A 12,803-nucleotide genomic window follows, 5' to 3' on the forward strand; every position below is an offset into this window, starting at 1 on the left:
ATTCTTCATCGTCATGACCTGAGTGAGAAATTTTACCTTGGCACTGATTCAAGTGATTATGCATTTGGTGCAGAATTGTATCAGTTAGTAGAAGTTAATGGAGTCATTGAACATAGTACTGTCGCCTTCGCAAGTCGTGCTCTCACTAGCTGAGAAAGAAAATATACAGTGACCGAAAAGGAAGCACTTGCAATTGTATGGAGTTTTGAAAAGTTTCGCTTTTACCTGTTTGGAAGACATACTGTCGCCGTTACCAATCACAATGAAATGTCAATTAGTGAACCGTGTTTAGTTATAAATATGCTACGTTACTGATGGACAAACCTTCGGACAATAGTTGGTAGCTATTGTGAGATGAAGACTGTAGTCGGTAGCTGCAGTGAGTGCATTTTATTCTCTGTGTTTGAAATCATGTGACTTTCTCTTATGTCCTGTGACAGGGCAGCAGTGGACAACGGAGCGACGCTTGTAGCGTGTGTTTTGGTTTTCAGGAAGCAGGCAACAGTGCACAGCTAAGCGTGCAACACGTTAATCTTTTGTTACCTCACGCTACTGTAATGTTATTTTATTGTTTTCATGCCTGCCTGCCAATGACCTTCAACGCCTGGCGCAATACGGTTTGGGGGAGGAGGAGGTGGCTGATGTCACGAACAGCTGACTGGCATCCGGCACTTGTCAACGTAACAGGAACGTGCCGCCGACGAACCGTACGGCAGAATGCGGTGATTCTTCGTGGGCGTAACAACAGCTCCTAGATCTTCCTGTCTCCGGTGGTGTCGATGTCACCCCTCCCTTGCATCAAACATCATAACTGCGTGTGACAACCAGCTCAACACATAGGACAGTGATAAAAGCAGAGTAACAAGTGCTGTGTTACGTATAGTGTTTGTGGGTCCTCAGCGGCGACGATGCCACTCCCCCTAGTGAAATCGTGTGAAGTTCTGCTCAGCTTATAGGTAGGGCCCCAAAGCAGAGTACCCAATATTTCCTTATGGTGTGAAAAGTGCTCATGCCAACAAAATGTCTTTTGTTTATAAATGATTCACTCAATGTAACTTGGTTGTAAATGGAAAATATTTCTTTAAAGGTATGTACTGATTTTTGTATAAGTAGTCTGTGTGCTGTGTGCCAATTCACAAATTTCGATAGTTAATTGATAAAATGTTTTATGCCTGTAACTGTAGTTTTGACAGATGCATAATGTCAATGCTTTTGCATATATAGGTTTCACATTTGTATTAGGTTATTTAAAATTAGGCTCATTTATTCAGATCCCATTCCTTAGTGTCAATTATGTTCTTTACTGTGATTCATGTGTGTAATTAAGAGTAACTTTTACTAATATGCTTGATATCTCCAATAAAAGGGAAACTGTGTCAGTCACATTATCTTACCTTTTTTACATTTTTCTCGCTGATTAACAGACAGTTAGTAAATTATGTGTAAAGTTCTTCCTGTCATTAAATAATTTTCAAATTGCTATATTCATTGCTCATGTTTTATGTGTGTGGAGATAGCGTTAATTAACATTAGTTATATTTTGAAAGTCATTTGTTCTCAGGGTCAGATACTTATTGCAACTACTTTGACATGAAATACTAATTAGTGTAATTTTCAAATTTTGATTTTTTATTGTATAACTTTCGCTAGGACTTCCGAGTCCCCTCAAAAGGTAACCTAGCTCTAGTTTTGTTTTGGTGGGGATGTGAGGTTACTGGTGTGTAGTGTCTGTAAGTGGTTGTTCTTTGGAGGGCGACAATGCCCAGTGGTGCAGAGAGTCGCAAGCAGAAGCAGTTGTTGAGAAGCTGTGGAAGGTGTAGGCTGCGTGAGCCAAAGGTGGCTGCGTAGCGAAGGTTTTATCTCTATGTTTAATATTAGTGGCACACAGTTTGAATATTAGTGTGTTTATGATTGTGCAGTGTGATAAAGGAAATAAATTAAATTTTACCAGTTCTTAATGCGTCTACATCAGTTAGTACCACATCATTTCATTTAACAATGAACGAAGTCTCTGTAGACACGGCCAACTACAACAAGGTGATTGTAACATAATAATCATTAATTAACCCATATAATCTCCAAAACATAAGGAGCATATAATATGAAAGGAGACAACAGCCCTTTTGCAGAGAATTGTAAGATGCATGACTTGCTGGTGCTGTCGTGTTCTGCAGTGTTTAGGAAATGCTTATAGTTTGGTCACATTGCAACAAAATACACAATGAGACTGCCATTTTTAACCCCTTGCACAGCAAAAGTGTCTGACCTGCATGGTGTAAAAAAGGAGACAATAGCCCTTTTGTAGAGCATTATATGCCTGTGACTGTGTGACACCTGTGTGTCATACAGAGTTTGAGAAATACTGACAGTTTTGCCACAGCACAATTAAAAAGTTGACTGGTCGAGACAGCCAGTTCGAACCCCTCGCTCATCAAAAGCATTTGACCTGCATGGGTGTATAAAAGGAGATGACAGTCCTTCTGTAGAACATTTTAAGACACATGACTTCTGGCACTTGTTTGTCCTGCTGTGTTTAAGAAATACTGACACTTTAGTTACAAATAAATGAAATATGAGATTAATTGAGACTGCTAGTTTAATGCCAGTGCATTGGCAGAACTCCCAGCCGTGAGGCAGCTTGGCTAAAGCAGCGTATGAAAACACGCAGCTAACCATGATTACCCCCAGAGCTTAAGATATATTGACAAAACACAAGGAGGGAAGCCCAGCCCAGCGTTTCCTCCATGGCTTAAGAGCAGCACAAATCACCCACAGGTACTGATTCTGTGCTCTTTCATCCGGCATTATCCCTATTGATACTGTGTTGATTATGCTATCTGTGCTCGATCAGAAGTCCCGTTCATCCTGCCATTGCACCTCACTGATTTCCACTACAATTTCTCACTACCTGATTAAGAGGTCTAACATTCCATGCTCAAACCCATAGAATGCCAGATTTGTTTTTTCTGGCACCCTCCTGAGAAGTTTCCACCCAGGATTCTGAGTGGGAGACTATTTAACCTCTTGAATATTTCACCACAGAGGACCTTTTATAAATAAACTGTATTACAACCTCCTTGGATGCTGGGAGCAATTACACTTGACTTTCTTCACACTCAATTGAGTGTCGTGCTTGAAAGGCCCAGCAGTCTAGTTACCCAATCGCAGCTCAGTCACCCACCCATGACATGTGAAGGTGAGATAAAGGACAGTGTGAAAGCGAAATTTGATTAAATAATTGCAAAGCGATTTAGAAAAGATTGCTGTATGGTGTGGCAGGTGGCAGTTGACGCTAAATAACGAAAAGTGTAAGGTGATCCACATAAGTTCCAAAAGAAATCCATTGGAATTCGATTACTCGATAAATAGTGCAATTCTCAAGGCTGTCAATTCAACTAAGTACCTGGGTGTTAAAATTACAAACAACTTCAGTTGGAAAGACCACATAGATAATATTCTGGGGAAGGCGAGCCAAAGGTTGCGTTTCATTGGCAGGACACTTAGAAGATGCAACAAGTCCACTAAAGAGACAGCTTACACTACACTCGTTCGTCCTCTGTTGGAGTATTGCTGTGCGGTGTGGGATCCTTACCAGGTGGGATTGACGGAGGACATCGAGAGGGTGAAAAAAAGGGCAGCTCGTCTTGTATTATCACGTAATAGGGGAGAGAGTGTGGCAGATATGATACGCGAGTTGGGATGGAAGTCATTAAAGCAAAGATGTTTTTCGTCGCGGCGAGATCTATTTACGAAATTTCAGTCACCAACTTTCTCTTCCGAATGCGAAAATATTTTGTTGAGGCCAACCTACATAGGTAGGAATGATCATCAAAATAAAATAAGAGAAATCAGAGCTCGAACAGAAAGGTTTAGGTGTTCGTTTTTCCCGCGCGCTGTTCGGGAGTGGAATAGTAGATAGTATGATTGTGGTTCGATGAACCCTCTGCCAAGCACTTAAATGTGAATTGCAGAGTAGTCATGTAGATGTAGATCTGCTGTGTGTGAAAATCAGTTGTCGTAGCAGTGTTTTGGAGAGATTTTCATTGGTGACTGATAAGGATAAATTGGTGATAAGAATTCAATGGAGACAATCTTAAATCAAGAAATAGAGATTAAGTGGAACAGCTTGTTTAGAATGCTACAGTCTGTAGTTAGACAGTATGATAGAAACCTAGAAATGCTTGTACAGAATGGCACCTTTGAAAAATTTATTGGTTACAATAACACCACCGCAAAAGAACTCATGACATTTTTAAAGCCATTCAGAAATGCAACAGCAATGCTCAAAGCTAAGAAGTATCCTACAGTTCAGTTTCTCACATTCAAAACTCCAGATCAGACTATCAACAACAAAAGAAAAAGATAGTTTGCTACTTACCAACAGATGACACGTTAAGTTGCTGATAGGCATACTGAAAAGCACTTACAAATTATCTTTCAGCCAACGCCTTCATCAGAGAAGGAAACACACATGCATGCATTCATTCACACAAGTACACTTCACACACACACTCTCCAGCAGCTCAGACTGGAATATAACTGTCATGTTTTGTTATGCATGCATAAACTGAAAAGTCACACTAATGCTGTGCCTGAAGATGCAGAGGCACATTTAAACTACTGTACATCTAATTTTCTTGTTTAACACACACTACGTGTCCAGCAAATGAAGAAAATTGTATTTAATTTGCAGAATGCATTTTAGTGTCACTGGTAATTTGGCAGTATTGTCTTATTACCGCCTGATAACTCTAGATACCAAGAACATTTGAAAAAACACTATCTCCATCTCACATGGGAGAAAGTTGAAATTTGGAGGCTGCAGAAAATAGTAAAATTTCTGTCACGACACTTCAGATTATTAAAAATGTCCATTTCAGATAGAGGTGAGATGTTAAATACTGGGCATCAAATTTGTGATGTAATACCAGTTTCAGGTAAGCTAGAACAGAATTATAATGCGACTGTAATATCTTGTTCTGTTTTTATGATATTTGTAAGTAACAATTTAGCATTGACGAGAGCCTTACCAGTCAAAAAATATATCATCTCTGTTTCTTAAGTGACTAGATTATGGACCACGTCATACTCTATCAATTAGGATGGGTTGTATTCAACCCAAATGGGTAGTGCTGACAACGATGATCAACTTGACAGGTGGAAGCATAACAGTATTCTATTTTCCAGGCTATGTAACTTAGTTAAAACAATGTTTTGCGTTCCAATATCAAATGTAACTAGTGAATGACACCTTATCTTGGACAAATGAAACAGAGTTTGTCCAAAACAAGCAGATGATAACCTGACAATTCATTTTAATTACAACACTAACAGAGAATAATTGGGAGACATTTTTGTTCCTGCTAGATTTCTAAATTCTTAGGTGAGAAAATCCACATACGTAATTTTGAATCAATAAATCAGGTGGTGTTATAGAAAACAGCAATGTGATTTTCCACTCAGAATCAGCCTTCATTACGACCATTGGTAGCTACTTAGTTTCCTATGAAACTTTAAACTCTTCCCAAGTTTTAATTATTGTTTAAAACAAGCTATTTTATCTTATGGCTCATAATGATGTTGTGTTTAGATGCTACCTTGCAGAAATATACATCTACTGCATAACTAAAGTGATGTGAGTATAACCCCATTCTGGTGGGAGTATGGCAGAAGCAACACCAGCCTAAGGCACACACAGCATTGAGCACACCAGATTGGACAGCGTCTGCTGTCACCGTGGCGCCTCGTTCGACCACAGCTTGCCTGCTGCTGATAATCACACTTGTACACTCCGTACACATGCACAGTGTGCTCGTGTGAGCATGAGCAAACAAAACGCCCAATTTGCAAATGTCTCGTGTATGTATAACTTAGCTTGATAAAATTGCTGCTCACCATATAGTGGAGATGCTGAGTCGCAGATAGACACAACAAAAAGACTGTCACAAATGAAGCTTTCAGCCAGGGTTGCGTTGTGCCTATCTGCAACTCAGTATCTCCGTTATGTGGTGAGTAGCAACTTTCCTTTACATAATATTGTTACATTACATCCTGGATTTTCCATTGTTTGATTAGCTTGATAACACATTTATGCTGTTAACTAGTTAGTTTTCTTTCTCTTTTTGTGCATTCCCATTGATGACTCAATACCTCTGCTTTTCAGTGTGTGATTTACTTTACCCATATTTTTTTCAGTTATGTTCATATTATCATCATTTCAACCCCACTATGTGCCTCATAGTGAAAGTGATCAGAACTCCACAAGTCAAGCTATTGATCCCAAAAATTAATAATATTGCACTAATTTTAATTCTTGATATCAAATACTTGGCCAGTGAGGCACTCACAGCCTGTGTAGCAGCTAACAGAAGCAATTGAAGCAATGACTTCAGCCAACTCCTTCCCCCCACCCCACTGCTTGTTGTCAGCCAAAGGTGCTTCAGACTGAATACCTGTAACATTAACTAAATTTTCTGCTTTTTTTTTACATTGGGCTTACTGCAAAGAGAAATTATTAACATTTTCGTACTTTGGAGACTAGATGTTTCATATATTGTCACCTACACCTGTTTACATGACAGCCTAAACTGAGGTGGTTGTGTGAAGCTTAACCTGCAGGTAACTGCTACCTTGGCATCATATCTCCAATGTTCTGCAACTGCTCTACAGCAAATATCAGTTAATTAAATTATAATTAAATAATTGATAATAGCATGCTCAATTACTTCACGCTGCTCTCACCTTTTTTGCTACTCTAGTAACATACACTCCTGGAAATTGAAATAAGAACACCGTGAATTCATTGTCCCAGGAAGGGGAAACTTTATTGACACATTCCTGGGGTCAGATACATCACATGATCACACTGACAGAACCACAGGCACATAGACACAGGCAACAGAGCATGCACAATGTCGGCACTAGTACAGTGTATATCCACCTTTCGCAGCAATGCAGGCTGCTATTCTCCCATGGAGACGATCGTAGAGATGCTGGATGTAGTCCTGTGGAACGGCTTGCCATGCCATTTCCACCTGGCGCCTCAGTTGGACCAGCGTTCGTGCTGGACGTGCAGACCGCGTGAGACGACGCTTCATCTAGTCCCAAACATGCTCAATGGGGGACAGATCCGGAGATCTTGCTGGCCAGGGTAGTTGACTTCCACCTTCTAGAGCACGTTGGGTGGCACGGGATACATGCAGACGTGCATTGTCCTGTTGGAACAGCAAGTTCCCTTTCCGGTCTAGGAATGGTAGAACGATGGGCTCGATGACGGTTTGGATGTACCGTGCACTATTCCGACGATCACCAGTGGTGTACGGCCAGTGTAGGAGATCGCTCCCCACACCATGATGCCGGGTGTTGGCCCTGTGTGCCTCAGTCGTATGCAGTCCTGATTGTGGCGCTCACCTGCACGGCGCCAAACACGCATACAACCATCATTGGCACCAAGGCAGAAGCGACTCTCATCGCTGAAGACGACACGTCTCCATTCGTCCCTCCATTCACGCCTGTCGCGACACCACTGGAGGCGGGCTGCACGATGTTGGGGCGTGAGCGGAAGACGGCCTAACGGTGTGTGGGACCATAGCCCAGCTTCATGGAGACGGTTGCGAATGGTCCTCGCCGATACTCCAGGAGCAACAGTGTCCCTAATTTGCTGGGAAGTGGCGGTGCGGTCCCCTACGGCACTGCGTAGGATCCTACGGTCTTGGCGTGCATCCGTGCGTCGCTGCGGTCCGGTCCCAGGTCGACGGGCACGTGCACCTTCCGCCGACCACTGGCGACAACATCGATGTACTGTGGAGACCTCACGCCCCACGTGTTGAGCAATTCGGCGGTACGTCCACCCGGCCTCCCGCATGCCCACTATACGCCCTCGCTCAAAGTCCGTCAACTGCACATACAGTTTACGTCCACGATGTCGCGGCATGCTACCAGTGTTAAAGACTGCGATGGAGCTCCGTATGCCACGGCAAACTGGCTGACACTGACGGCGGCGGTGCACAAATGCTGCGCAGCTAGCGCCATTCGACGGCCAACACCGCGGTTCCTGGTGTGTCCGCTGTGCCGTGCGTGTGATCATTGCTTGTACAGCCCTCTCGCAGTGTCCGGAGCAAGTATGGTGGGTCTGACACACCGGTGTCAATGTGTTCTTTTTTCCATTTCCAGGAGTGTACGTTGCGGCACTTGAGATGATTTGTCCCTATTTCACTTTTTATCAACTTTAAATTTTTCGCTCCTTTTTATTAATTTAGCAAACAAGAGCATTTTTCAAAACTTCTTGCCTTATAGATGACTAATTCATCACTCTGGTGGGCTCCATACCACCTGTAGTTCTTAATCACAATAATGAAATTTGGATTTCATACCGTCTATTTGACAGCACGCACACTTTATAATCGTATGTCTGCAGGGCAGTTTATGACAGAGCTTACAGACAGGGTTTACTAATGGGTTGGAAAACTGAAATTGTGAAGAAAAGGTGAGGATGTTACAATGCCACAACCGAATGTTGAAGGTGGGATTAGATAAAGTCAGTCACTCTAGTAGCGGAAGAAAGAAAGGAAAGAAACAGAAGAAATGTAATCAAGACAACAGATGCAAAGACAGATACCCTTCCCACCTCAGGCCAAGACCCTTTCCCGGACCATACTTCACAGGTGAATGGCACCCTTGCAAGCCCAAAAATTGACTCCGGTTTCCTTCTATGGAAATCTATCATATCAACCACCTGACTACCCCTCCTCCTTCAGTAAACTAGATGCAGCTCCATTTCAGTTATGTTCAGGGACTCCTTACTACTAGAGGCATAACCATACAACCACTTGGCAATATTCCACCAAATGCTGTATTGATCCCCACAAAATTGTTAGTACCCATCCAGTAGAATACACTAAAAGCCCTCATATAGTAGCACTCACTACAAATAGTAAACAAATCATCATTAGACTTCCTTAGTTCCTCAAATGCTAGGCAGCATATCACGCAGCAAGTTTCCTCCTGTAAACTCGATCAGCGGCCAGGTTTTCAGTTTCCTCCCCATTCATGTGTATGCACTGAAGATCCTTTGCAAAAGTTTGTTTACAGCTGTTAACAAGGTAATCATCTAATTCTGTATCCATCTGTTGGCTTCTATAACAGTGCTAATTTGGGTATTCTCCAACCTTCCATGCATGGAACACATCCTTTAAAAAGACCATTCATTTTTTTAAAAATGTAACCAATCATCATTTTTAACACAGACAGCTAGTCCATAACCTTTTTTTTTTTACATCCTATATAATAAATAACCCTCTTACGTCGTCAGAGACTGGGTGTGCCAGTACAGCTGGCTCCTCTTCTTATTACAAGAATTTCTACAATTCTCCGGTCAGTTGACACACTTTAACAATACCTGAACACTGCTGTTTCTAATAGTTAAACCCAGTTGTTGTATGTAGTAGCTCATTCAGTATCCCTCCATTTCTGGGACAAATTCCAACAATTCTAAATATTTGTTCCCATAATAACTCCTGAGCATCCTACCCAGCTCTCTCATTATCCTTTCTGCAGTAGTTTTTTGAGGGTATTGCCTTGATATAAATACAGTTTAATTCTTTCTCTAACTAAAATCTCTTTTAAATTTTGTACAATGAACTCAGACCTATTCTCTGATAATATTCTGTTGGGTATACCTACTTCTTTTAAAAAAATCCATCTCTCAACCTCTTTATTACGGGATATGACTTTGCCTTTCTCACTGCAACCAGTCTGGAGGTAAATATGCTATTCCCCAGCTTCTAGGTAATAGGCCATACATCTCCACAGGCACTCATGGCAGCATGCTGTTATTTTGTCTACAGAAAAATGTGCACTCACCTTTTGGTGGTCTTCTTCTGCATGACACGCCTTCCCTGTTAGAAAACAAGTAGAGTTCCTCAGCTAAACAAGCTGTAAGCAGAAACTGGCTGTGCTAAACATACCTAAAGGCTGCATCAATATTTTCTAGTTGCAGGTTTTTACTACCTATTGAATAAAAGGCAGTTGTACGAAAATCAGTATACCAAGAGTGTAAAAATGAAGCTTTGATGTTTTGTAGCATCTGTTACATTCAACTTACTGTTACAAATGAAAGAGTAACTCTTAAGAGTTTTGTTTGTATATCTTTGCACTTCTCCATGCACTATGTCCTGTGTCTTCTGTTAGAAAGTGATAGTAGCAAAGATGGTGACTTGTAAACAGAAAGCTTTTCATGTCTTACAGTTTGCAAGGACTAAATCTGTTGTTACAGTGCAACCTTGGTTTTCCTATTAAGTTCCGTACTAATCCTCCAACTGATTGTAACATCCATAGATAGTATCACCAGTTTGATGATACCTGCTGTCTTCGCAAAGGGAAGAGTACAGGACAACCAAGAGTGATTGAATTGAAAGGGTCTTTCACACACAGCCCCTAGAAATCACGCAGAAGGCTAGTCGTGAATTACCAGTTCCAATGAGATCTATGAGGAGATTTTCAAGGGGATGTTTACAACTACATCCGTATCGTTTGCAGCTGTCACAAGCTCTACAACCTAGACTATGGTTTACATGCCAACCTTGCAAACGAAACATTGCTGCATGACAATTGATATTTTTTGGATAGTGTAATTTTAGCGATGAATTAACATTTGACCACATAGAAATGTGAGAACACAACTTGCCCATCTGTGGGGGGAGGAGGGAGAGGGAGGGATTTGAGAAAATCTCCATGAGGTGGTACAGCTACACAAAATTATCCTAAATTGAATGTTTTTTGTGTTTATGCTGGCAGAAAGCTCGTGAATTTTTCTTTTCCCGTGATGCACTGTAGCCAGTGTTTCTTATGTGTTGGTACGGCTCTTTCCTCAATTGGAAGCTGAACCACAGAACTTTATTTGGCAGGAAGATGGTGCGCCGCCTCACTGGCATAACTCAGTACACAACTGGTTAAATGACATTGTTCCTGCAACTTCCTGGCAGATTAAAACTGTGTGCCGCACTGAGACTCAATCTCGGGACCTTTGCCTTTCGCAGGCAACTGATCTACCAACTGAGCTACCCAAGCATGACTCACAACCCATCATTACAGCTTCAGTTCTGACAGTACCTTGTCTCCCACCTTTCAAACTTCACGGATGATCTTCTGCAAACCTTGCAGAACTAGCACTCCTGGAAGATAGGATATTGTGGAGACATCGCTTAGCCACAGCCTGGGGGTTGTTTCCATAGCGAAATTTTCACTCTGCAGTGGAGTGTGCCGATATGAAAGGCAGAAGTCCCGAGTTAAAATTTCATTCTGGAGACATTGTACCTGCCTGCCTGATTGGATGCTGGGGGCCAATGATAGAGCTTGTTTCGCAAGGCCTCCACATTCATCTGATCTGATGCCATGTGATTTTTATCTTTTGGGGTTCATAAGAGTGTCCTGTGTATATGCTTCCGCTACTGGCTGGTCTATCCGATGTAAGAAACACGATTGAGGCAGTTGTTGCGACTGCTCCAGACACAATGACCAAGGTTTGGGAAGAGCTCATCTATCGACTCGATGTCTGTCGTGTGACGAATAGTGCTCTCAATCAACACTTGCAAGAAAAACTGTTCAAGTTGCTCTGTCATTTGATTTAAAATTTGTAAGATAAATATAATAAATGCTACAAAACCTTAAAACCACAATATTCATTTTGAAACATCAAGTAGTGTCATTTCTTGGTTACAAACTTACTGCCAAATACAGTCAATTTGAAGCTGCAATTTCTACACTCACACATAATCACATGGAAAATTTACACGATGGTCTGTGAAACTGAATGCTCACTAAATATTACACAAATTGGCAACTCTGAAAAATCAATGGTCATGACTTAACCATACATCATGTGCATTTTTGTTATTCAAAAAGGCACATTTCATACAAAAAATCTGGAATTTGCACCTTTGTTATTGTCATTTGCCCATTACCAGTAACTCTTTACAGCACTCCATGACATTTATATAATTATAATTCTGCAAAATTAAAATATCTTTTCAGAGCTTACCAAAACTGCATCAGATTGTCATGATATTTGAACCTGACTGTCTAGACTCTACAAAGAAATTCTCCAGCCCACAAAATGCATGTGAAATACTCTCACTTCTGACTGGCGGAGAGACATCATAGCCAATCAGCTAGCAGATCTTCACCCTGCTATTCCACGTCTTTTACTTTGCATCAATCACAACATAAAGATCTCTTTAATGCAACTAAAGCAATTTCATACATACATTAATCAGATGATGTTCTGCTTCACCTTCTGTTTTCATCAAGTACAATAAAATACATCCAGTGCACCTGTTACTAACGAAAAACATGTACTGTATATTGTTGATATTCCAATCTGGAGTTTCCATTGTTTGTATAATGAAGTTGGGGTGATATAATAGTTGTACCTCAGTTAAAGCCTCTACAATCAATTAAAATTCTATGTACCATTGTTCTGCCCACCTTCATTTAGTCTATACACTAATGAAACTTAACAGTGACAGTGTATTTAGCATTAATCCTGTCACAAACTGTCTACAGCACCCAGTCATTCCTAAGAATGCCTGCAATTGTGTGTTTTTTTATGACTGAAGGCGTTTTTATAGAAAGGGGACATGGATGAAGATGAGATAGGGGATATGATACTGCAAGAATTTGACAGAGAACTGAAAGACCTAAGTTGCAACAAGGCCCCTGGAGTAGCTGATATTCCCCCAGAACTACTGATATCTTGGGAGACACATGAAGATGGTGAAATACCCTAAGATTTCAAGAATACTGCA

This window comes from Schistocerca serialis, chromosome 1 (assembly GCF_023864345.2).
Source record: "Schistocerca serialis cubense isolate TAMUIC-IGC-003099 chromosome 1, iqSchSeri2.2, whole genome shotgun sequence".
In the NCBI taxonomy this organism is placed as follows: Eukaryota; Metazoa; Arthropoda; class Insecta; order Orthoptera; family Acrididae; genus Schistocerca; species Schistocerca serialis.